Source organism: Vombatus ursinus, unplaced genomic scaffold (assembly GCF_900497805.2).
Source record: "Vombatus ursinus unplaced genomic scaffold, bare-nosed wombat genome assembly UNPS02010193.1, whole genome shotgun sequence".
Classification (NCBI taxonomy): domain Eukaryota; kingdom Metazoa; phylum Chordata; class Mammalia; order Diprotodontia; family Vombatidae; genus Vombatus; species Vombatus ursinus.
In genome coordinates this window covers 7,340,375-7,363,636 of record NW_020949971.1, presented here as the reverse complement: position 1 = coordinate 7,363,636, position 23,262 = coordinate 7,340,375, and positions in this window count along the sequence as shown.

Here is a 23,262-nt window from a genome sequence, read left to right as displayed (position 1 = left end):
TTATGAGGAAACTGAGGTAAATAGGATTCCTACAGCTACTGAGTGTTTGAAGTTAGAGTTGAGTTCAGGTCCTCCTGACTTCAGGACCAGTGCTCTATCCACTGCGCCACCTAGCTGTCCTCAAATGCTTAGGAACATCTAGGATATCCCTCTGGTCATCCTTTCTGCAGGCTAAACTCCACACTGATGTTACCCATTCTCATGTTGGATAATATTGAGGCTATCCACCACCCAAATAGCCTTTTCTGGATGATTACTAATGTGTCTTATGCCCTTTTCTAAAATATTGCACCTAAAATTGAGCCCAATCCTCTGCCTGTTGTCTGACTAGGGCAGAAGATAAGGAAACCATCATCATTCTGCTTCCTGTGGATCTCTTAATGTGTTCTGAAGTCACATTATCTTGGTTTGATCATCTTCTATATCTCTTGATCCATGTCAAGCTTATAATCCACTATAATCCCTTGATCTTTCTCTGAGAATTTACTTTCTTGCCCTACGTAGCCAATTTGGTCCTTGTGAAATCAATATTTTAATACTCAAATGTAACATTTATGTATTCCTCATTTCATGTATTGTATTTATCTCTATTCATTTATATCTTGTTCAATTCAGTCAAATGTTTGAGACCTTTTGTGTATCCTGACTCTGTCTTACGGACTCCCTGTCTTACAAATACCATCTGTGCCTTTATTTGACTCCCTAGTAAAATGTTTCAACAGTGCAGAGACAAGAAGAGATTCCTGGGTACTCCAGTGTAGGCCTCTGTTCTGGACCAGGCCTCCCTCAGGCCAGGTCATTGATTCAGGCTTGGGATTAGAATGTAAGGAAACACATGTAGACATTAGCATTCAATAAACATAAATGTATTTACAATAAAAAAATTAAAAAGTACAATTGCTAATTCAAATAGGCACTGTTTCCCTACTTGAAATTCACCAGGGTAGAACAACTGACAATATCCTACAGGGTTATGGCAATTAGAGTAGACCTTTGGTGTACCATCACCTCATAGTCTAAGATTTTATGCCTCACACAACAAGGACACCACTGTAATGACTGAAGACCTAGTTCCTCCAACCAAATGAATCCCAAGGACATCCTCCTTATCCTATTTGAAAGGAACCAGCCCCTCTTCCCCCATTCCCATTACATATGTCTTCCAATCTGGTACAGAACCATTACAAACAACTTTGATCTGGTCACTCAACTTATTCTTTCTTCAAATAACAATGCTATTATTTACCTCACCCCCCCCCCCAGATAGGTTTCTTCATCATAGTCATAATATTGATCTCAAAATTTAATACTTAGAGCTAGGTTGCCCAGTGCAGAGAATGCTGAATATAAAGTCCAAATCCAGCCTTGGATACTTATTAGCTAGGTGACCCTGGGTCAATCACTTAACCTTTCTTAGACTCAGTTTTCATCATCTATAAAATGGGGATAGTATCGATAGCATCTACTTTACAGTGTTGTTGTGAGGACAAAGAAAAATAGCATACACAAAGTATTTTGTAAACATTAAAATGCTATATAAATGCTATTATTGTTTTTATAATCATCATCTTTTATTCTGGAACAATCGTACTGCATGCACTGACATCCTGCAGCTTTTTAGCCTTTTTTCAATCAACAGATGTCAACTTTGTTTCCAGTTCTTTCCTGCTACCAAAAAGTGCTGCTATGAATATTTTGTTGTGTATTAGAAGTTTTCTTTTTCTTTCTGTCTTTGATTTCCTTGATGTAGATGGAATCTTTAAGTCTACATGTATTTTTAACAAATCAAAATTAGCCTCTGAGTTCCTTACACAGTCACATTAGGCTCTAGACAATTCTCCCTTCTCTCTCCTCACTAGGATTTTTGAGTTTTGCTTTGTGTCTTCAGAATTTCTTTCTTAAGAAATTAAAAAAAAACCTGAACTTTGAAACCTGACTCTAATACTTACTACCTTTATGACTGTGGGTAGTTCACTTTCCCTCTCTGAACCTGTTTCCTCATTTGTAACATGAAGGGGGTTGGACTAGATCTCTAACGTCCCTGTGATCTAATGACACTGTCCTCCTTACTATTCCTTGAACAAATTACTCCATCTCCAGAAAACAGATATTTTTACTGGTTGTTCCCTGTGCCTGGAATGCTCTCTTTCCTAATCTCTGTTTCATCTCTTTATTCTGCCCAGGTTCGCTGGTTTCTCAGCTAAAATCTCACTTTCTTTTTTTTTTATTAATTTATTTTGATTTATTAACAATCACTTCCCTATGCTTTTAAGTTTAAAATTTTTCCCCCTTCCTCCCCACCACCCTCCCCAAGATGGCACACAATCTGATATAGGCTATACAAATATATTCCTATTAAACATATTTTCACATTAGTGATGTTGTAAGTAAGAATTAGAACCAATAGGAGGAACTACCAGGAAGAGGAAACAAAACTCAACAGAAGACAAAAAAAAAACCTAGCAAATAGTATGCTTCGATCTGCATTCAAATTCCATAGTTTTTTCCTTGGATGTGCATAGCATTTTCCATCACAAGGCCTTTGGAGAGGTCTTAGATTCTTGTATTGCTGGGATGGGTTAAGTTTATCAATATTGGTCATTGCACAATGTGGCTGTTATTGTGTACAATGTTCTCTTGGTTCTGCTCAGTTCACTCAGCATCAGACCATACAAGTTTTTCCAGGTTTTTCTGAAATCAGCCTGTTCATCATTTCTTATAGCTCAATAGTATTCCATTACATTCATATACCACAACTTGTTCAGTCATTCCCCAACTGATGGGCATCCTCTCAATTTCCAATTCTTTGCCACCACAAAAAGAGCTGCTATAAATATTTTTGTTCATGTGAGTCCTTTTCGCATTTGTATGATCTCTCTGGGATATAGCCCTAGAAGTGCTATTGCTGGGTCAAAGGGTATGCACATTTTTATAGCCCTTTGGGCATAGTTCCAAATTGCTCTCCAAAATGGTTGGATCATTTCACAACTCCACCAACAATGTATTAGTGTTCCAATTTGCCCACATCTTCTTCAACATTTATCATTTTCTTATTTTGTCATCTTGGTCAATCTGATAGGTGTGATGTGGTACCTCAGAGTTGTTTTGATTTGCATTTCTCTAATCAATAGTGATTTAGAGCATTTTTTCATATGATTATAGATGGCTTTAATTTCTTCATCTGAGAACTGCCTGTTCATGTCCTTTGACCATTTCTCAATTGGGGAATGACTTGTATTCTTATAAATTTGACTTAATTCTCTATATATTTTTAGAAACGAGGCCCTTATCAGAGAGACTGGTTGTAAAAATTCTTTCTCAATTTTCTACCTTCCTTCTAATCTTATTTGCATTGGTTTTGTTTGTGCAAAAGCTTTTCAATTTAATGTAATCAAAGTTATCCATTTTGTTTTTCATAATGTTCTCTATCTCCTGTTTGGTTATGAATTCTTCTGTTCTCCATAGGTCTGATAGGTAAACTATTCCTTGCTCTCCCAGTTTGCTTATAGTATCAGCCTTTTTATTTAAATCATGAACGCATTTTGACTTTATTTTGGTATATGGTGTGAGATTTTAATCTATGCCTAACTTCTGCCATATTCTTTTCCGGTTTTTCCAGTAGTTTTTGTCAAAGAGTGAGTTCTTATACCAGAAACTGGGGTCTTTGGGTTTATTAAATAATAGATTACTATAGTCATTGACTACTGTATCTTGCATACTTAACCTATTCCACTTATCCACCACTCTATTTCTTAACCAATACCAAGCAGTTTTGATGATTGCTGCTTTATAATACAATTTAAGATCTGGAATGGCTAGGCCATCTTCCCCTGCATTTCTTTTCATTAGTTCCCTTGATATTCTGGACCTTTTGTTCTTCCAAATGAATCTTGTTATAAAATCTCACTTTCTATGAAAAGGCTTTCCTGATCCTCCTTAATTCCATTGACTTCCTTCTAGAGATTAGCTGAAATTTATCCTGTATATATCTTGTTTGTATATGGTTGTTTTCATATTTTATCTCCCATAGAGAGCAAGAACTGTACTGCTACTACTTAGCACAGTGCCTGGAACTTAGTAGATCTTAATAAATGTTTACTGGCTGACTGATTCCAATTCTAAACCTTATGATCCTAAATTCAGCAACTCAGGTACATGACTGACATCTTAGGAAGGAAGAAATGTTGTTCTGTTGTTAAATATGCATAGTTGTATTTTCTTGGACAACGGGTTTGGGAAAGAGCTTTCGTGCCCCTCAGAATGATGACTGTGATTGGGATTGGACAGTCTCCATGGAAGCATGTCAAAGGTGACTGACTATGGCTCAGAAACTCCAGGAAAATGCAATAAGTACAAGCTATGATACAGATTGCTGGTCCTATTTCCAGCACTCAATTCAGCATCACATTTTTCCCCCCCCTTTTTTTTTGCCACCTTTGCAGTGGAAGTGAGATTACATATTCCAATAACAAGTGACCTCAGGGGCTGAAAATAAACTCAAACATTCTATCTGTTCTTTGTCCCATATTTTATACCAACCTAGTTTGGTTAGAATTCAGAAGGTGTGAATTATGCCACCTAATGAATTTGTTTTAAAAGTTAACTGTGGTACAATGGGGACCTGAGAAATGGATTTTTCAATTTGCCTTAGAGACTTCAAAGGATAGGTGACTTTATTAATCTCCTCCCCTAAAGATGCCAATAACAGTTCATTCATGCCTTTTCATTTTAACAAACTCTAGCTTAGGCTCCTCCTTAAAACTCCCATCGGAGATAATGATGATGACAAGGATGATGATGATGATGACAGACATTTGCATAATATTCAAAGGCTCTAAAAAGTGCCTTGAATACTTAATATCTTGATCCTTACTTTAACTTTAAGTGTTATCACTTTCTTTGCTATGTATAAAGGAATTAAGTATTTATTAAGCACTTAATATGTTGTAAGGCAGCTAGATGTTGTAATGGTTAGAACATTGGGTCTGGAGTCAGGAAGACCTGAGTACAAATCTGGCATCAGACATCTAATAGCTGTGTGACCCTGGGCAAGTCACTTAATGTCTACTTCAGTTTCTTTGTCTGTAAAATGAGAATAATAATAGTCCTAATCCCCATGGGTTTTGTGAGGATCAAATAAGAAAGTATTTGTAAGATGCTGCATAAATTTTTAAGTATTATAGAAATACTAGTCATTATTATTATTATTATTATTATTATTATTATTATTATTATGGTTACTATGAGGTACTATGCTCAGGTCTAGGAATATAAATAGAAAAACAAGCCAGTCCCTCCTCTCTAGGAGGCCATGTTTAAATGGTGGAGATAACACATATAAGAAGTTTATAGCTGCAAATGAGATGGAAAGCTCATATGGTTCTTAGAGTGTAGGGGCAAAGCAGATGGTAATGTCTCTTCTTTCCAATGATAAAATACATATCCTTTCTGATATTGATCCATTTGACAGTGGCAAGGACTTTCTACTCCAGGTTTCCCATTAAAGTGTTTGCAGCACCTTAAGGAGAAGAGGTCAGGTTATATCTCCATAGTGGCTTCTTCCCAGGACAATAGCCATGGGCAGTGGGCAGGATGCATTACTATTCCAAAGGCTCCTGGGTATAAAATGAAACAGGCTGAGACAGCTTGTGCCAGAAGCCTTAAGTTGATGAACATTTCTTTGGTCCCAAGAGGTAGTGGTCAATGAATATGAATAGAAAATTCTCAAAAGAAGAATTAAAAACTATTATCAACTATATGAAAGACTGCTTCAAATTATTAATAATAAGAAAAATGAAAATCAAGCAAGAAATACATGAATACAAGAATACAGAGAAGATTTGCATGAAGTGATACACAGTGAAATAAGCCCAAAACAGAGAAACAATGTCGATGTAGCATGAGGACTGGCCAGTGAGGTACTAGCTCTCAGAGTCTGTGTAATACCTATTTGGAGGCTTGGTGAGCCTGCTTCTAGAAATGAATGATTGAGGGGCAGTCCTTTTCCACCAGCCCAGAACAGGTGCAGATATGCTCTGTTTCCTATTAGCTATTCCATGGTGATGTGAAGGCTTATAATTGACTGCTGAGCTGAAACTGAGTGTAAATACAAATTTCAGGATACCAATTAATTCTCTTAGCATATTTAGCCACTGATTTCTTTTTTACAGCTCTAGGCTTGATATGCCTTACCTGGAGGGGACCACTGTATGTATTTGTAGGTATTCTATTCATTTATTGGTTCTGTGTAACCTCAGGATTCAAGCTCAATGCCTGCAGTCTCCATGGAGTCCCAATAGTATTTTGATGTCATCAGACAATGATTCAATGAGATAAAGGAGCAGTTTAATGTCTTTTTTTTAAAAAATAGACTCATATAGAATCATAGATTGAAAGCTGGAAGATACCCAAGGGCTCAGGTCCAATTCTTTCATTTTCCTGATAAGGAAAGTGAGGTCCAGAGATGTTAAATGATGTGTCCATGGTCCTACAGCTACTATATAACTGAGGGGGATCCTCAGTCTGGTCTCCTGATCCCACATCCAGCGCTTTAGCCATTATACAACATTGCTCTAATAGTTTACTGCCATCTATGTGCATCAAGAGATGGATATGATATTTTCACTGGACCCACTCTTTCATTAATTCTATTTGGGAGAATGATGATGATGGCTTTAAGTTTAGGTAGAACCATAATGGGTTTAAAATGTCTCATTCACGAGATCACAGATTTAGAACTGAAAGAGACTTTAGATGCCAATTGCCTCCAACCCCCTCAAATGAAAGATGAGGAAACAGAGAGAAGCTAAGTGATTTGCCCAAGTTCACACAGACACCTAGAAAGTGCCAGAGCCAGCATTTGAATTAGGTCTTCCTCATTGCACTATATCCACTATGTCACATAGCTAATGTAAGACAAGCAAACACAAAGAGCACACCTTGTGTCTATTGTTCTTGGCCATACTTTATTGGAGGCATATTTTAAATAGAGAACAGACTCCCATCCAACTCAAAACTGGATGTGGAAGTGTCTCCAACACTCAGTGATGACTGCAACCAACATTTTCTTGGTGTGAGCTACTCCATTAGATGGTGAGCTCCTTGAGGAAGGGACTATATTTGGCCTCTTTTTGTATCCCCACATTTAGCATGGTGTTTGGTACACGTTAAGTCATGTCTCACTTTTCATGATCTCATTTGGGCTTTTCTTGGCAAAGATACTGGAATGGTTTGCCATTTCCTTCTCCAGTTCATTTTACAAATGAGGAAGCTGAGGCCAATGGGGTTAAGTGACTTGTCCAGGGTCATACAACTAGTAAGCATCTGAGGCCAGATTTGAATTCATGAAGATGAGTCTTCCTGGTTCCAAGCACAGTGCTCTATCCTCTGGGCCATGTAGGTACTTACAAATGCATATCGACTTTTGACCTCAAATGAGTCATCCTTCCACGATGGTACATTTGGCAGTCCAAATCATGAAGAATCCTTATGGTAAGATGAAATAAACTTCTGCAACATTAAGCTCTTGTTCCTAATTTTGTCCTCTGGAGCATAGCCCTCTAATAACTGTGCATTCTCTCCAGTTTCTGATACTGCGTACTGTGTACAGTAGAAAGCCCATGGGATTGGGAGGCAGAAGACCTGAGTTCAGATTCCAGTTCTTCTGTTTACTATCTGTGTGACCTGGGACAAGACTCTTACACTCTCTAAGCACACACTTTTGAATTTGTAAAATGAGGGAATTGGACTCTGGCCTCTAAAATCCCTTCTGGCTTATACCCTGTGAATTTCTCAGCCGGCATGGTGAAGGCTTCCACCTCCTTCCCTCCCCTCTCGCCATGGAAACAAGTTGAAGGCTCAGATTCATTTGTGCCATATCTTCAGAGCCCTATGCAATGCCTCTATACTGTATGTGCTTGAATATATGCTTATTCAATTGAAATGAAATCTTTTCAGCCCTGTTCCAGAGCTGGTAAAGCCCTCAGTACTCATATAGCAACACTCTCCTCTAAAACATTACCAACAAATAGTAGACTGGATTTCTTTATTTTCTCCTAAAGTCACATATTTGGGCTTCAAAGTGGAATTGTCCCTTGGTTTTGGGGTTCAATTCCATTCAACAAATATTTTATTAATTCAGTGTCTACTTTATACAACTGCTGGTAACTGGGGGAGACGCAGAGATTAGAGTGATTTTGAATGGCTCCAGAGGATAGCATTAGGACCAAGTAATAAAGCTGCAGAAACTGACTTAAATTTCCCTTAAAGTAGAAGTTCTGACAGATTTTATGAGGTTCATGAACTGAGATAGGAAGAAAATACATATTTATTTTCAGTAACCTCTCATGAAAATTTAACATTCCCTTCTATTTTGAAGAAGAAGAAAGAAGGAAGGATGGAAGGAAGGAAGGAAGGAAGCAAGGAAGGAGGGAGGGAGGGAAAGAAAGAAGGAAGAAAACAAATTTTTATTAAATGTCTACTGTGTGTCAGGCACTCTCCTAAGTGCTTTATAAATATTATTTCATTTGATCCTCACAATAACTCTGGGAGAAAGGCGCTATTATCATAGTCCCTATTTTACAGGTGGGGAAACTGAGGCAAGCAGGTTAAGTGACTTACCCAAGGTGACACAGTTAGCAAATATCTGCAGCAGGATGTGAACTCCAGACTTCTGGACTCCAGGCCCAGAACTCTATCCATGGTGCTGCCTAGCTGCTATTATCCTGAGTAGGGGTTGATAGGCTTCACCAGATTGCCAAAGGGGTCTGCAAAACATAAAGTTTAAAAAAACCCTGTCCTACCAATTGGAATGAGCTACCTTGGATGGCTCCAAGTTCCTCTGTTTATTAGGGGCGTTCAAGCAAAAGCTGGCCACAGATGTCATAGATATTGTAGAGAATTTCCTGATCAGGGCTGAATTAGACAATATGATGTCTGTGATCCCTTAAAAGTCTAAAATTCAGTGTTTTAGTGACTCTCTGGAGATACTCCTGGGGGCAAATTCACCTTGAGAAAAGTCTTTTCTCTTTGACATTTGTTCCATACCATTAGAAAAGTAACCCAACCTAAAGTTAACAGGGAAGGGGACAAGGAATAAGAGAAAGCCTCTTATGCCCTGGCAAGGATCTTCTTGAAGCCAGAGAAGGACTCTGCCTGCCTTAGTGCCTTGGTTTTGAATGATTGCTCTGTTTTGAAGAGACTGATTGATTCAGGATTTCTGAGATATCACATTCACCTTTGTTGGGGCAATTATCATGGCATGAAGGGGTCTCAGGCCTGAAGGGGCATCAGAAAAAATATCATCTGTCAGCCCATGATCCATGGTTTCCATTTGTAATCTGGGGCTGGTTTATGAAAAAGGGGATAAGGGCATTCTTTTTTCTGTCTTGGGGATTTTGTGTTTTTTTCTCTTCTTGGCTTTTATTATTTTCTTTTTTGAAGGGTGATTGTGAAAAGCAGATGTTAAGGAAAGTTTAAAGTCTTAGAAATATTCAGCATCATTCAGTAATCCAATGCCTCCGGGTAAGCGTGTCTATTGTAACAAAAGAAGATCATTTTTCTGGGCTGTCCATGGAATGGAAGCCATGGGCTGATGTACGAGGATGGACTCTCCACTCAGCTGGGAGAGGAATCCCTGGGCAAGCCCAAGGGATCACAGGAGAACTTTAAAGAGCCTCTTCCCCACACGGAGTTGAGAGGACTATGAGTAAATCAGATTTATTGTGGTCTATTCATAAATCACTTTAAAATTAATCCATGTGACTAGAGGGAGTTTAAACTTTGAGGGTCAGTTAAGACCACTACGAATTCCATTTCTACCCTAAAGATGATAGATGGATTCCAAACCCCCATTCTTCAATTGAACTTGGCCTCTTTCAGATAAATAAAACTTTTAGCCCAGGTTCAGGTCCCAAACTAATTGTAGCACTGCACATACTGTCAGAAGCTGGTAGTTGAACAAACACTACCAGGAGTGTTTCCGGGGCAGGAGACCCTGATTGTATTCCATTATTGGAGTGTGTGTGTGTGCATGTGTGCATATATGTGTGTGTGTGTGTGTGTGTGTGAACACATACATATAAATTATATACTAAGTCTAGACTTTAGGAGCAAAGTCACAAAGTTTTTCTTCAATTTTTCCTCCCAGTTTTCTGGACTTGGGCTCAGGATGACCTTTGTTCAAATCATGACTCAACCACTCACTACTGGGTAACTCTAAGCAGGTCTCATAATTTCTCTGGGTCTCCAGTGTTTTCATATGTAAAATTAGGTGCTTGGAATCAATGCCTTCTGAAATCTTTTTCAGACTCAGGAAGGCAGGCAACAATATACCAGGCAGGGCAGCCCCCAAAGCACTGGGCCTGGAGTCAGGAAGACCTAAGTTCAAATCTAGCCTCAGACACTTACTAGATGTGTGACCCTGTACAAGTCACTTAATCCTGTTTGCCTCAGTTTCTTCATCTGTAAAATAAGCTGGAGAAGGAAATAATGAACCACTCTAATACCTTTGTCCAGAAAACCCCAAACAGGGTCATGAAGGGCTGGACACAAATGAACAGCAGCAACTACAACGAAAATGTGCCGGGCACTGTGCTAAATTCTAGGCATACAAACACAAGTCAAAGGAAAGACAGTCCCTGCCGTCGAGAAGCTTATGTTCTAATAAGGGAAAATAACATGAAAGGAAGCTGAAAAAGAGGGTGTGTATGTGTGTGTCTGTGTCTCGGTGTGTGTCTGTGTATGTGTGTCTGTGTGCACATGTTAGTGTGTCTGTGTGTACATGTGTGTATGTGTCTATGTGTATCTTTGTGTGTGTGTCTGTAGGTGTAGAGGGGTCTCTCAGAAAGCAGAGATGGAGATAGAGTCTAGACAAAACCATGGTCTGGAGGGAAATAAAGCATGGCTGGCCTGGGCCCATTCCCCAAATGGAGGCCACCAGAAGGTATTCCCTACAAATGAGAGAAGAGGGCTGGCATGGTGAAGGGATGCACCAGGGCGAGAAGGCAGCTCAGTCATGGTGGCAACATTTAGAATCAGAAGCACAACCGGTGGTGGCAATCGAAATCTATGATGCCAGGGCAATTCAAACTGTTTGCCAAGGTTCTCTGGCATTTGGAGGTATGAGGGAGGTATCTGATTACACTGATTTTTAATATTTGCAGAAATAAAATCGAAAACAAGAAGAGGCTGTTATTCTCAGTTAATAATTTGAACCAAATTCAATCACAGCTAGAGGGAAAAGCTATTTATGTTTTCAGAACCACTAAAAAGAAACCAAACTCTGAGTAATTAAAAATAAATAATGTTCCTGGAGTATGTATAATGAAACGTGCCCACTCCCCTTGGCAGAAAGGTGTGGGATGACAGGGACAGGATATTACATAGATTGTTAGTGGAACTCAGTGGATCAGTTTTTTGTTTTGTTTTTAAACATACTTTTGAGTCTTAGAAAAACTCTGTAAAGTATGTGTTCCGAGTATCCTCATTTAATGGATAAGAAAACAGAATTTGAGGGGGGCTAAATGGTAGCAGTTGTTTTTGCTGAACTTATTTTTTTCCTGATTCTTAAAAGGGAGGGTTCTTTTACAAGAGAGTGAGGAGGTAGGAATGTATATCATAAGAAATGTAAAAACATAAGGCAGCAATAAAGCATATTAACAAATAGAATGAAATGAAATGAAAGGTTATTTATGTTTCCATTATGGAATAGCTTTTTTAAATGCCTTTATTCTGTTATCATAGAATATCAAGCTGTGAGGTCACTGATGATAATGATCATGACTACAGCTATGTGGCATGCATGTGTTGTCCAGCCAAAGGCTTTCCACAAAGAGACAATCTTTTCTCCATATGTTGGATTCCACAATTTGTTTGCAAAGACACATTGAAGAAATGAAATAGGTTAATCACATATATTTTGTCAAATATTTCTCAGTATCAGTGAGGTCCAACATTTCCCCCTTCCACTCCCCCGCCATGCTTAGGTATCTTCTGCCCCAGGCATCTAACTTGTATATGGATTTCTCCATAGCCTCAACATTTTTTCTCCTCCTACAAGGATCACCTCTACATTCTCTTGGTGCCATGTGTCTCCTTTTTAATTGCACTTTTCAGTACATATCTACATCCTCTACCTGAAATTGTGATGTCAGGGTCAAAATGGAGTCCAACTTCTTAGCCACATTCTAAGTAGGTTTGTTAAGAATGTTGATAAAATTACATTGTTTTCTTATAGAGAAAGAAAACTAATTCAACCACGGAAATCTTGGTGCTATTTCAAGTTCCTGCTCAGTTGTTTTATCTTAAAGCAGATCAAGCAATCAATTATTATTTCTTAAACACCTAATCTATATTAAACATTGTAAGAGCTATAGGGCACATGAAGACAAAAATGTAAGAGTCCCTGCCCTCAAGTAGCCTACAATCTATCAGGGGCTAAGCTAAGTACATGAATACACACACACACACACGCATAGAGTAAGTACAAGGTAATTTGTGTTGTTTTTGCCTGAGATGACACCGGTGGCTGGGGCTATCAGAGAAACTTAATTAAGGAAGTGGAACTTTCATGGAACTTTGAAGAAAGCAAGGGATTTGAAGAGGTGGAGATAAGGTATGGAAGCCAACTAGTGCAACACAGAGAAAGGAGACAGTATCTCATGCAAGGACCATCAAGAGGGCTATTTTGATTGGCTTAAAAGGCAAATCAGACGAGGTAATATTTCATGGCAGAGTCAATATAGTAGCAGCAAAGGGTATTGATCATAGAGGAGTGTCATGATCTTATGACACTTTCAGAAAATCACTTTGACATTTATGGGGAGGATAATTTGGCAAAGGGAGAGATGTGAGGCAGGAGACTAATTAAGGACCTACCATAATATGTTCATTAAAGATGATGAGGGCCTGAATCAGTCCTTATGTCCATATGAATAAAGCAAAGAGGAAAAAAAGCAAGAGATTGGAAGACAGAAATGACAAGATGTGACAACTAATTGTATGCATGGAGTGTAGGAGAGTCAAGAATCAAGGATAATGGCAAGGTTATAAATGTGAATGACTGTAAGGATAGTTCTGCCTTTGACAGCAATAAGGAAATTTAGAAACGGAGTATATACTAGAAGAAAGATAATGAGTTCCCTCCTGGACATGTTGAGATTGATATGACTTTGGGACATATAGTGTGAAATATTAAGTAAGTAGTCGGAAAGGTGTGAGTAGAACTCAAGGGAGAGAATAGGGCTATATATCTCAGATTCATTAGCATAAAGATGATCATTAAATCCATAGGAGGTACTAAGGTCACTTAGAGAGAGTGAAGAGAGAAGGCCCAAAACAAAGCCCTGCTTGAGAAACCCATAGAAAGGGGCATGATATGGATCACTGACCCTCCTGGATCACTGCCTTGTTATGGCAGAGGGACTTGAGGGCCCAATGAAACTATGACCTATGCCATGTGGGGTTACCCAAGATGAATGGGTCATAGTGGAGGGTTCTGACAAAAAGTGATCCCTTGGAGAAGGAAATGGCAAACCATGCCAGTATCTTTGCCAAGAAAATCCCACGGATAGTATTAAAATAATAAAAGAGATGACACTGGAAAATGAGTCTCTCATGTCAGAAGGTATCCAATGCGCTACAAGGGAAGAGTAGAAGACAATCATAAGTAGCTCCAGAAAGAATAAAGCAGCTGGGCCAAAGTCAAAGGGAAGTCCAGCTGCAGATGCATCTGGAGACAAAAGAGAAGTCCAATGCTGTGAAGATGATATTGCATGGAAACCTGGAATGGAAGATGTATGAACCAAGGCAAGTTGGATGTGGTCAAACAAGAGCCGGAAAGACTAAACACCATCATCTTGGTGTCAGTGAACTTAAATAAATGGGAATTGGTGAATTTAATTCAAGTGATCATTACACATACTACTGTGGGCAAGAATCCCTTTGAAGAAATGGAGTACCCCTCATAATCTATAAAAGGGTGAGAAAAGCAGTAGTGGGGTACAATCACAAAAGTGACGGAAAGGTTAAGGACTAAGACCCTCAGATTTAGCAATTAGGAGGCCTCTGATCACTTTAGAAAGAGCAGTTTCATTTGAGTGATCAGATTGTAACCAACAAGCATTTATTTAGCACCTACTGTATGTTTGAGGCACAGTGCTAGCCACAGTTGATACAAACGTGAAGGAAAAAAATAATCCTTGGAGACCGAGTATACGATTGAACAAATACTGTGCTGGAGGAGATGGGCATCAGGAATCCTGATTAATTCATAAAAAAATAGCAAATATGGCATCCTTTAATCTTTTATTTACCATGGAAAGACCTTGGTTGCTAGTGTTTGGCTGCATAATTTTCTGAGAATTACTGTTAGTTTTCTGGGGATGAGCAGGGTCTAATTGATTCCCAGCCTCTTGCAGAACACATCTGAAGGCCATCAGCATGGTTCTTGTCAAAGCATGGTAGGGCTAATAGAGAATTGCTGCATCTGACTGTCTTTCTCTCACTCCAGTTATTATCTCCTTATCCACACAGACTAGACCAATGAAGAACACATGTGGGATGAAAGGGACGGCTCTCAGGGTTTCAGCCATGTCTCGGTATTCCCTTAGGGTAGATTCTTTTATAATGAGATTTGAAAGATCTCTACTGGAATCCACCCCAAATCTCTTCAGTAGGTAGAAACTCCCAGCATGTCATAGGCACTAGCATAAACCTCTTCTTGCCACTCATTCACTTCTTGAAAATGAGGAATCCTATGTGTAAAGTGGCATGCCATGGTAGATACAGTGCTGGGCAAACAGTCAGAAGTGCTGGGTTCAAATCCCACTAACTGATGCTAACTGTGTGATATTGAGCTTGTCCCTTAAACTCTGTTTCTCATTTGTAAAATGAGGTGATAATAATAAGACAGACAGTATGATGTGATGGATAAACCAGATGGCTGGGTTTCAAGTCTCTCTTCTGATGCTATGTAGCCCTGGGCAAGTCCCTTAACTTCTCAGTGCTCTAAGCAACTGTAAGTTGAAGAGGAGACACTGACTGGCTTTGCTAGAGGGTATTTGCTCAACTGGGAGTTCTCTATACCAATGAAATCACAGGACAAAGAATACTTGCATTATTTATCTTTCTGTTGTTATTGTAAGGTTAGAAGGCTATGCAAATTGCTTTGTTAGTCATAAAGGTACCAAAAAAGAATTACTGCTGCTATTACATTTTCTGCTGCTTTGTATTTGTGTCTGCTTGATGGGATCATGGCCTATTTTACAAATTCATCACTTCATAATCTTGGGTAATGAGTTTTTTGATACTTAGACTAGTTTTTGGTCAATAGTTAAAGTCCCTCCTTGTGCCTGTATTTCTTGTTTGTTAACACCTTTTAGAGTCTGTGTTCCATTAACAGAGTCTTCAAGAGCCCAAGAGCATCTTCATCTAAGAAACTGTGAGAATAGATGTGGGTAAAAATATAAAATGGATTTCAGCAACATCACAGAATGGTAGAGTATCATATCTCTTTCTGATTCTGGCCCATTCTGCCCCCCCCCCCAAAAAAAACCCTCACCTCTATCTTTAACTTCTCTATTTCTTTGTTTTCCTCATTCTTTACTGCTTACAAAAAGGCTCAGGTCTCTCTCATTCTTGTAAAGCATAACTTGCCCAACTAAACCTCCAAGCTTTAATCTCTTATCTTTCATTCTTTTCAAAGTCAAATTCCTGAAAAAAGATAGTCTATACTCAGGGCCTCCACTTCTTGTCCTCTCATTCACATTTGCAACATGGCTCCAAAACCTGCCACTCAACTGAAATTTGTCTTTTTGAAATGAGTAATTATCTATTGTCAAATATAATGACCTTGTCTCAGTCTTTGATTCTGTGGATCACCCTCTTCTCTTGGACTTCATTCCTCTTTCGATTTTCATACCACTCTTCTCCCCTGATTCTCCTCCAACCTATCTGGCTATGCCTCATTTTCTTTTGCTGGATAATGATAATCCTATAATAAAGGTCAACATCCAAATAATGCTGTAAGATTTGCAAAGTACTTTGCATTGTATTATCTAATTTTATCACAACAACCTGATAGTAGGTACTGTTTTTGTCCCTATTTTATGTATGAGGAAACCAAGATTAAGAAAAGTTAAATAACCTTTCTATAGTCACATAGATAGTAAGTGTCTGAGGTAATATTTCAATTGGTTGCAAGGGTTGATTCCACCTCCTTATTTCTGATTTCTGTTTCCTCTTAGATTAAATACAAATACCCTCTGTATAACATTTAAAGCTGTTCACAGCCTGGTCCCAGCTTACTTTCCCAGCCATATTTTATATTACTTCCCTTCACAAACTGATTCTCCTGACATTCCTCACACCTGCCATGTCATCCTCCATCTCTGCACCTTTGTCCTGGCTGTTCCTGACACCTGGAATGCAATCTCTTCTCACCTCATCCTCTTAGAATTCCTAGTTACCATCAAAGCTTAACTCAGGGACCACCTTCTACACTAAAACCTTTCTTGATAACCCAGCTGTTAATGCTCTCCCCCAATCATTTTGCCTTTTGGTACATATTTTGAATTTATTTATACATGAATGGGGTATAACTAATCCCTCAATAGGACTTTAGTTTCATGAAGGAAGCAATTATTTCAATTTTGGCATTGTATTGCCAGCACTTAGCACAGTGCCTTGCATATAGTAAGTGCTTAATAAATGGTTGATGATGGATTCATCGTTTGCTAGTTCTTAAGCTGTCTGAAGACATCAGTTCAACAGTTAGTCCTCTCCATATGTTGATGTTTATACCATAGCCAATTAATGGATACACTACTGAGGAAATGAAAAACATACTTTGCAAGACTATCTGTATCATTGGGGCCAGGAAATGTTAACAAGTTGCAGATAAATAGAATGTTCTTCCATTCATGAATATTCTTCTTTAAAGAAGCAAAGTTGATGGTTTTTTTTTAATGGTAGTTTCATTGTATATATAGAAACCCTATTTCATGGGACATTTTGTCATCTTACTTTGTTATGCTCACAATGAGGACAGTTAGGTAAACAGGCAAATGAGTGTAAATATAGCTTCTACACCAACACCTCCTACTGAGGAGTTGCCAGGCAAAGGAGAAAACATATATTAAGAATTTGGCAACATTCTCCAAGCTATGTGAACACATATATTAATTCTCATTAATGTCAATGATAAGATTCAGCAGGGAAGAGCCATTTTGGAAAATCCAGTTTAAGACATAAAGCAGATCAAAAGTTTGGCTCTTACTTATACTTTTGTGCCATGAATAATTTCTTCAAGAAGAAAGTCAAAAGGGTCTTAATACCTAAAACATAGAATAACATGTCATACAAAAGAAATGGACTATATATGAACAGATAGGAAACAATGGGTAAATTTGCGTTTATTCTTATCATCAACTGTATAGATCACAGTTTAAAATAAATATCAAATTCAGAGAAAAAAATAAAGATGAGATCTCATGCAATTACAGAAGCTATGACCCAAATTGTTTAAACTCTTGACTCTGAAAATAGGAAATAGACAAAGGTAAAGACATTGATTCTTTTACCATTCCTTAGAGACATTTATTTTTTTTCCCTTCCAGACATTTAACCAGTAGAAAATGTTAAAACCAAAAGAATCTGGAAATCATCTCAGCAAGCAAAAACTCCTTCTCAAGTAGAAAGATATGGCGGACAGGGACAATATTGATTTAGAATAAAAAACTCATTTATAAAATGTTACTGGGAAGAATAACAAATTTTTTACCAGCACTAGCGCCTTACAAAAGAGGGAAAGTAGTTGATGAAAAAAACATGACAGAATATGTGGTGTGAGGCTTGGATAAGTCATTTTGTCCAGAAGCACATAGATGAAACTGGAAGGCCAACAAATAGATGTGAAGAACAGAGTTATCATCCTTTTTCTAGAGATTTATTCTTATTGACAAGGACGGCAGAGCCACCAGATTTTAACTACCCCCTCATCATCTAATATACTATGTAGTAAGTCCTGTGCATGTCTCTTGGCAGTTCTTTTTTTTAAGTGTTAAAAAAGATAGATTAGTTTCTTTCCATGAGTATTGTCCTGAAAAAGTCAAATAGAATTGATATTTGTGCTTCTAAAAAAAGAGAGAAAGAAATAGATATTTCATAAACATTTTAAAGCTCAACTCATCAGAACTGAGTTAATTATCATTCCCTACACCCCAAGCCCTCTTCTCTGCCTTACTTTCCTATTGCTGTCAAAGGCACTATCATCTCCCCATTCAGGATTACAACCTAGAAGTTATTCTTGTCTCCTCACTCTCCTTCCTTATATTTGATCAGTTGCTAAGTTCTATTGTTTCTTCCTGTGTATCATGTTTCCTCTCCTATATAACCATCCTCTCTCTAATACTGCTACTGCTCTGGTACAAGCCCTAATCACTTTAAACTTGGACTAAACAATAGCCTGCTGGTTGGTCTCTATGCCTCAAAACTTTCCTTACTCCACTCAGTCCATCCTCCACTCAGCTTCCAAATTAATCTTCCTAAACCTTGAGTCTGACCATGTCACTCTTCCTCCCCATCCCAAACAATAATCTCCAGTGGCTCTCTATTGCCTCCAGGATCAAATATAAAATCTTCTATTTGACTTTTAAAGTCCTTCATAACCTGGAACCTTCCTACTTTTCCAAGTTTCTAACAACTCACTCCTTCCAATTTACCCTACCATCCACTGATCTTGGTCTCTTGTTATTACTCACACTAGACACTCTATCTCTGGACTGAGATCACCCAGCAGAACAGTATAGACAGAGAAGAGAAGGTCACCCAGGACAAATCCTTGTGGGACTGTTAACCCGACATCAGTGGATATGACCCAGATGACATATACTGGGGAAAGGCTTCTTGCAAATAGTGAGGTTTTAGTAGGACCATTGAGTTGAATTACACCTAATCTGCTTCTAATATTTTTTTTCTGAAAGACTTTCATTCCAATATCCCTCAATCTAGTTTCCTTTTTGATATAATTAATAAACATTACATTATGATAAACTTGAAATTGATGTCTTAATTTCCAAATGAAACAATTACTTTACAGTATTACCCATTTTCCTTCCCCTTAATTGTTTCATTAGATTCCTTCTGAAAATAACATAATTAGAAACCACAATTCCACGGATGTTCTGAAGCTGTTCTTAAAGCCATGGATGCTGTAATGCAATTCTAATGATTATGTCCTCAACCAGATAAGGCTGTGCTCTGAGGACTTCGTGAGGGGAACCTAATTGTACTCAATTAAGAAGTGCAAACTTTAACAAACCGCGAGACAGAAGAAGTGGTTGCAATAGAATTAAATTCTTTGTTGGACGTTAGACCACAATGTTTCATTTTACTCTACATAAAAATGAAGGGGAAAACTTCTTTATTTTAGGAGAGGTGGGTTGGGGTCTTCTTTCTGCAGTAATTGTTCTGGTTCCTTTTCCTATAGAATGGATCAGCAGACCAGAATAAGAGGAGCCCTGTGAATTGGGATTTGTTCATACATTTCTCCTAACCTCACATTTGTTCTTTTCCAAAGATCTTCATAGCAGAAAAAAAAAATCCAACTACAACCTCACATTTTTCAAGAAGCCTTCCCAGTCCCCCTTAAAGTTAGTGGCTTCTTTCTGAGATTACCCCCAACTGTTGCTTTATCAAACTTGTTTGTACATAGTTGTTTTCATGTTGTGTCCTCCATTAGACTATGAGCTCCTTGAGAGCAGGGATTGTCTTTTTTGCCTTTCTTTGGATCTCTAAACCCCTGGCATAGTGATTGGCACAGAGTAGGCACTTAATAAATGCCAATTGAATGGCCTTCAATTCCATCCTTTTGTTTGACATATGAAATAGACTCGGTATGGTTTTTTTTTTCCTTTTTCCCTAATATTCATTTTTCCCCTATAGGACAACAGGGTTTATACACAAGACTTTCTTCATAGCAATCCTTTGAGTCAGTGAGAGTGTAAATATTATTATTTTTATTTTATGCACAAGGAAACCAATTCAAAGAGTTTGCCTAAGGTCACACAGGATTTTCCAAGGTCACATAGCTACTAAAGGTCAAAGCTGGGATTTGAATGAAAGTCTGCTGTCTCCAAATCCAGCCTTCTTTTCGCTGCATGAAATGCATCAAGGGATAGTGCTGGATCATAATGCTAGACTTGGAGTCAGAAGCAACCTGAATTCAAATCCAGACCCAAACTTTTACTATTTCTAGGACTGTGGTGATATCATTTGGTCTCTCTGAGCATCCGTTTCTTCCTCTTTTCTCAATGAATGCAGTCCCTAGCTCACAATCTTCCTTCCCACCCAACATCTTAACTTAAGGATCTTCAATGTTCATATTGATGGCCCCTTAAATACCTTGTCTTCCCCGTATCTTAATACACTTACCTCCAGGAATGTGCTGGAGCCAGCTTAAACCAGCTCTCTAGAACCAACAGTTATATTATCATTATGAGTATTTATACTTTAGAAATTGGCAAATGCTCTGAATCAGGACTTGGTTTACTATTTTGTAGATTGTCTAGAGTTAAGAAAGTGATGAAGAAAGTGTTAACAATGCAGATAAAACCTCGAAGTCCTGTACACATTCCCCACATCACCCACAAGAGTTTGACTTCCATAGCCCCAAACTATAAAATGCCTTCATCTAATCTCATTTTCCCATCATTATGCTTTTTTCTATGCCTTTCTCTTTCTACACCTCTTTTTTGGTCTTCCATGTGACCTTCTAATGATGTCTAGATCTGTAAATCTAGCCCTAATCCCTTTCTTGGTCTCCAGTCCAACATCACTTCAATTGCCAATTGGATTTTCCGTAGGTGTCTCAAATTCTGTCAAAATTACTCTTTATCTTCCCCACTAAAAATTTCCATCTTCCCGACTTTCATGTCTGTTGAGAGTCGTACCATAGTTCCACTCATGACAGTTTGTAACCTCAGTCTTCCTTGATCACTCACTCTCCTGCATTCCACACATCCAATCAGCTGCGAGACCTTGTCTGTATTACTGCCACAAGATCTCTTCCATCTGTTTTTTTCCTTTCTACTCCCATAGCCACCACCCTAAGTCTCCACAAGACTCAACAATATCCTCCTAATTTGTGTCCTTGACTCTATTCATTAAACTCATTAAACTATTAAACAAATAGCTCTGCATTGCCTCCGGTACCCAATATGTTTGATTTTTAAAGTTTTTATTATCTGGCTCTAGTCTACCTTTACATAATTGTCACACATTCCTCTTTCATACACTCTATGGTCCAGCCAAATTGTCCTCCTTGCTGTTTCTTAAACAACCTACTCTATCTCCTATCTCTTCAGAGGCTCTTTCCCATTCCAAGAATGTTGTCCTTCCTTACTTCAACATCAAAGAATCCCGCCATCTTCTACATCAGGCCTTTTCTGATCTTTGAGTTGTTAATACCTCCTCCCAAACCCACAACATAATTATACTCGTTGTATTGTCTCTCTCAATATAAAGTCAGTTCCTTAAGAGCAAAGAACTTTCATTCACTTTTGTCTTTTTGCCTCTGACACTTACCATGGTGTTGACGTATAATAAATCTTTAACAAATTCTTGTTTTATTTGAAGAGAATTTGTTATGGTTATCATTATAAGAACTACTGCTACTACTATTACTACCACTACCACCATTACCACCACTACTATTACTACTGCTGCTACTACTACTACTACCACCACCACCACTACCACAACTACTATTACTACCACTGCCACCACCATCACCACCACCACCACCACTACTACTACTACTGCTGCTACTACTACTACTACCACCACCACCACTATCACAACTACTATTACTACTACAGCTACTACTATTACCCCAAGGGAAATAAAACAGTAAAACACGTCATCAAAAATAACTTAACAATACTAAAGTCTACCTTTTTAAAGATAATAAAACAGATGAATAATTTTGAGAGCTCCTGGGAAAATTTAAACAAAAATATTAAATTAATGAGACCATATCAAAGATCAACTTAACTAAAAGAAGGCTGTAACTTTACAATCAAAGATGATCACATTAAAAGATAGTGTTTGAGAAGACAATTAGAGTTTTGGGAGTTCTTCTTCAAAATGTAAAGATCAATGATTGAGAAATGCATAATGAGAAAGGTGAAGGAAAGGAAATAGTGAAGCAAGTTGTCTATAGGAAAGAGCTGAACTAGGGCTGGATATATAGGCATCTTCCATAGAGATAGGATCATGAATAGAAGGGGAAAGTATTTGGAGGCATATATTTTTACATTTTTTTATTTTATTATAAAATTGCTTATTAATGGGGAAAATAAAGTAAAACAAAACAACAACCTCCATTTTAGAGATATCAGATGGGGGAGAGACTGAAGGCATAGGAAGAGAGTGAACCAAATATTTATCTCTGACTTCTCCTGTAGATACTAAACATCCAAAGCATGTTTCTCAAGAAATATTTTTTTTTGTCAAAAAATCTTGGTGTAGACTATCCTGAAATTGATATTTCAACCTCATAATGTTTGTGCTTTTGTATACAGGCAAGGTAAAACTTGGGAAGTCTCATCCTGCAATGAGGAATGATGGGGCTAGAGTATGATACACATTATTCTCTCAAATCTGACTAGGGGGAAAACATTGAAATTTTGCAATGCAAATGCCAGGCCACCCTGTGGTGGTCCCATTAAATGTCAATTGAAATTCAATTAAATTCAGTTCAATTGCAGGTTGGCATTTTAATAGCCTAACAACAGGGAAAGTCATAAGAATGTTAATTATCTATGCATATGTTGTGTCCTTTAGGAGACCTGAAAAGATTCAAGAAAGACTATTGGATTTCAAGTTTCCTTTATGTCTCTGCTGTGTGATCATGGACACACCATAGCTAGTTTCTCTTATCTTTATTTTTAGAGATGTATTACCTGCCTCACAGGGTTGATGTAATGGAAATACTTGGAAAACTTGAAATCCCTAATTCATGGGCTATTGCAGTCTGGCGAATCTTACAGACACCTCATAATAATGTTTGTAAATATATAAAATGAAATACATAGGATTATAAAGGACACCAACTCTATTGAAATAATTATCAAAATATTAAAAAAAAAAAAAAAAAGGTCTTGGACTGCAGGTTAAGAACACTTCCTTTAGATTAATGTGAGTTGTCAGGGTTAATTTTCTCCTTTCTGCTTATAGCTATAGGCATCACCATTCGTCTAAATG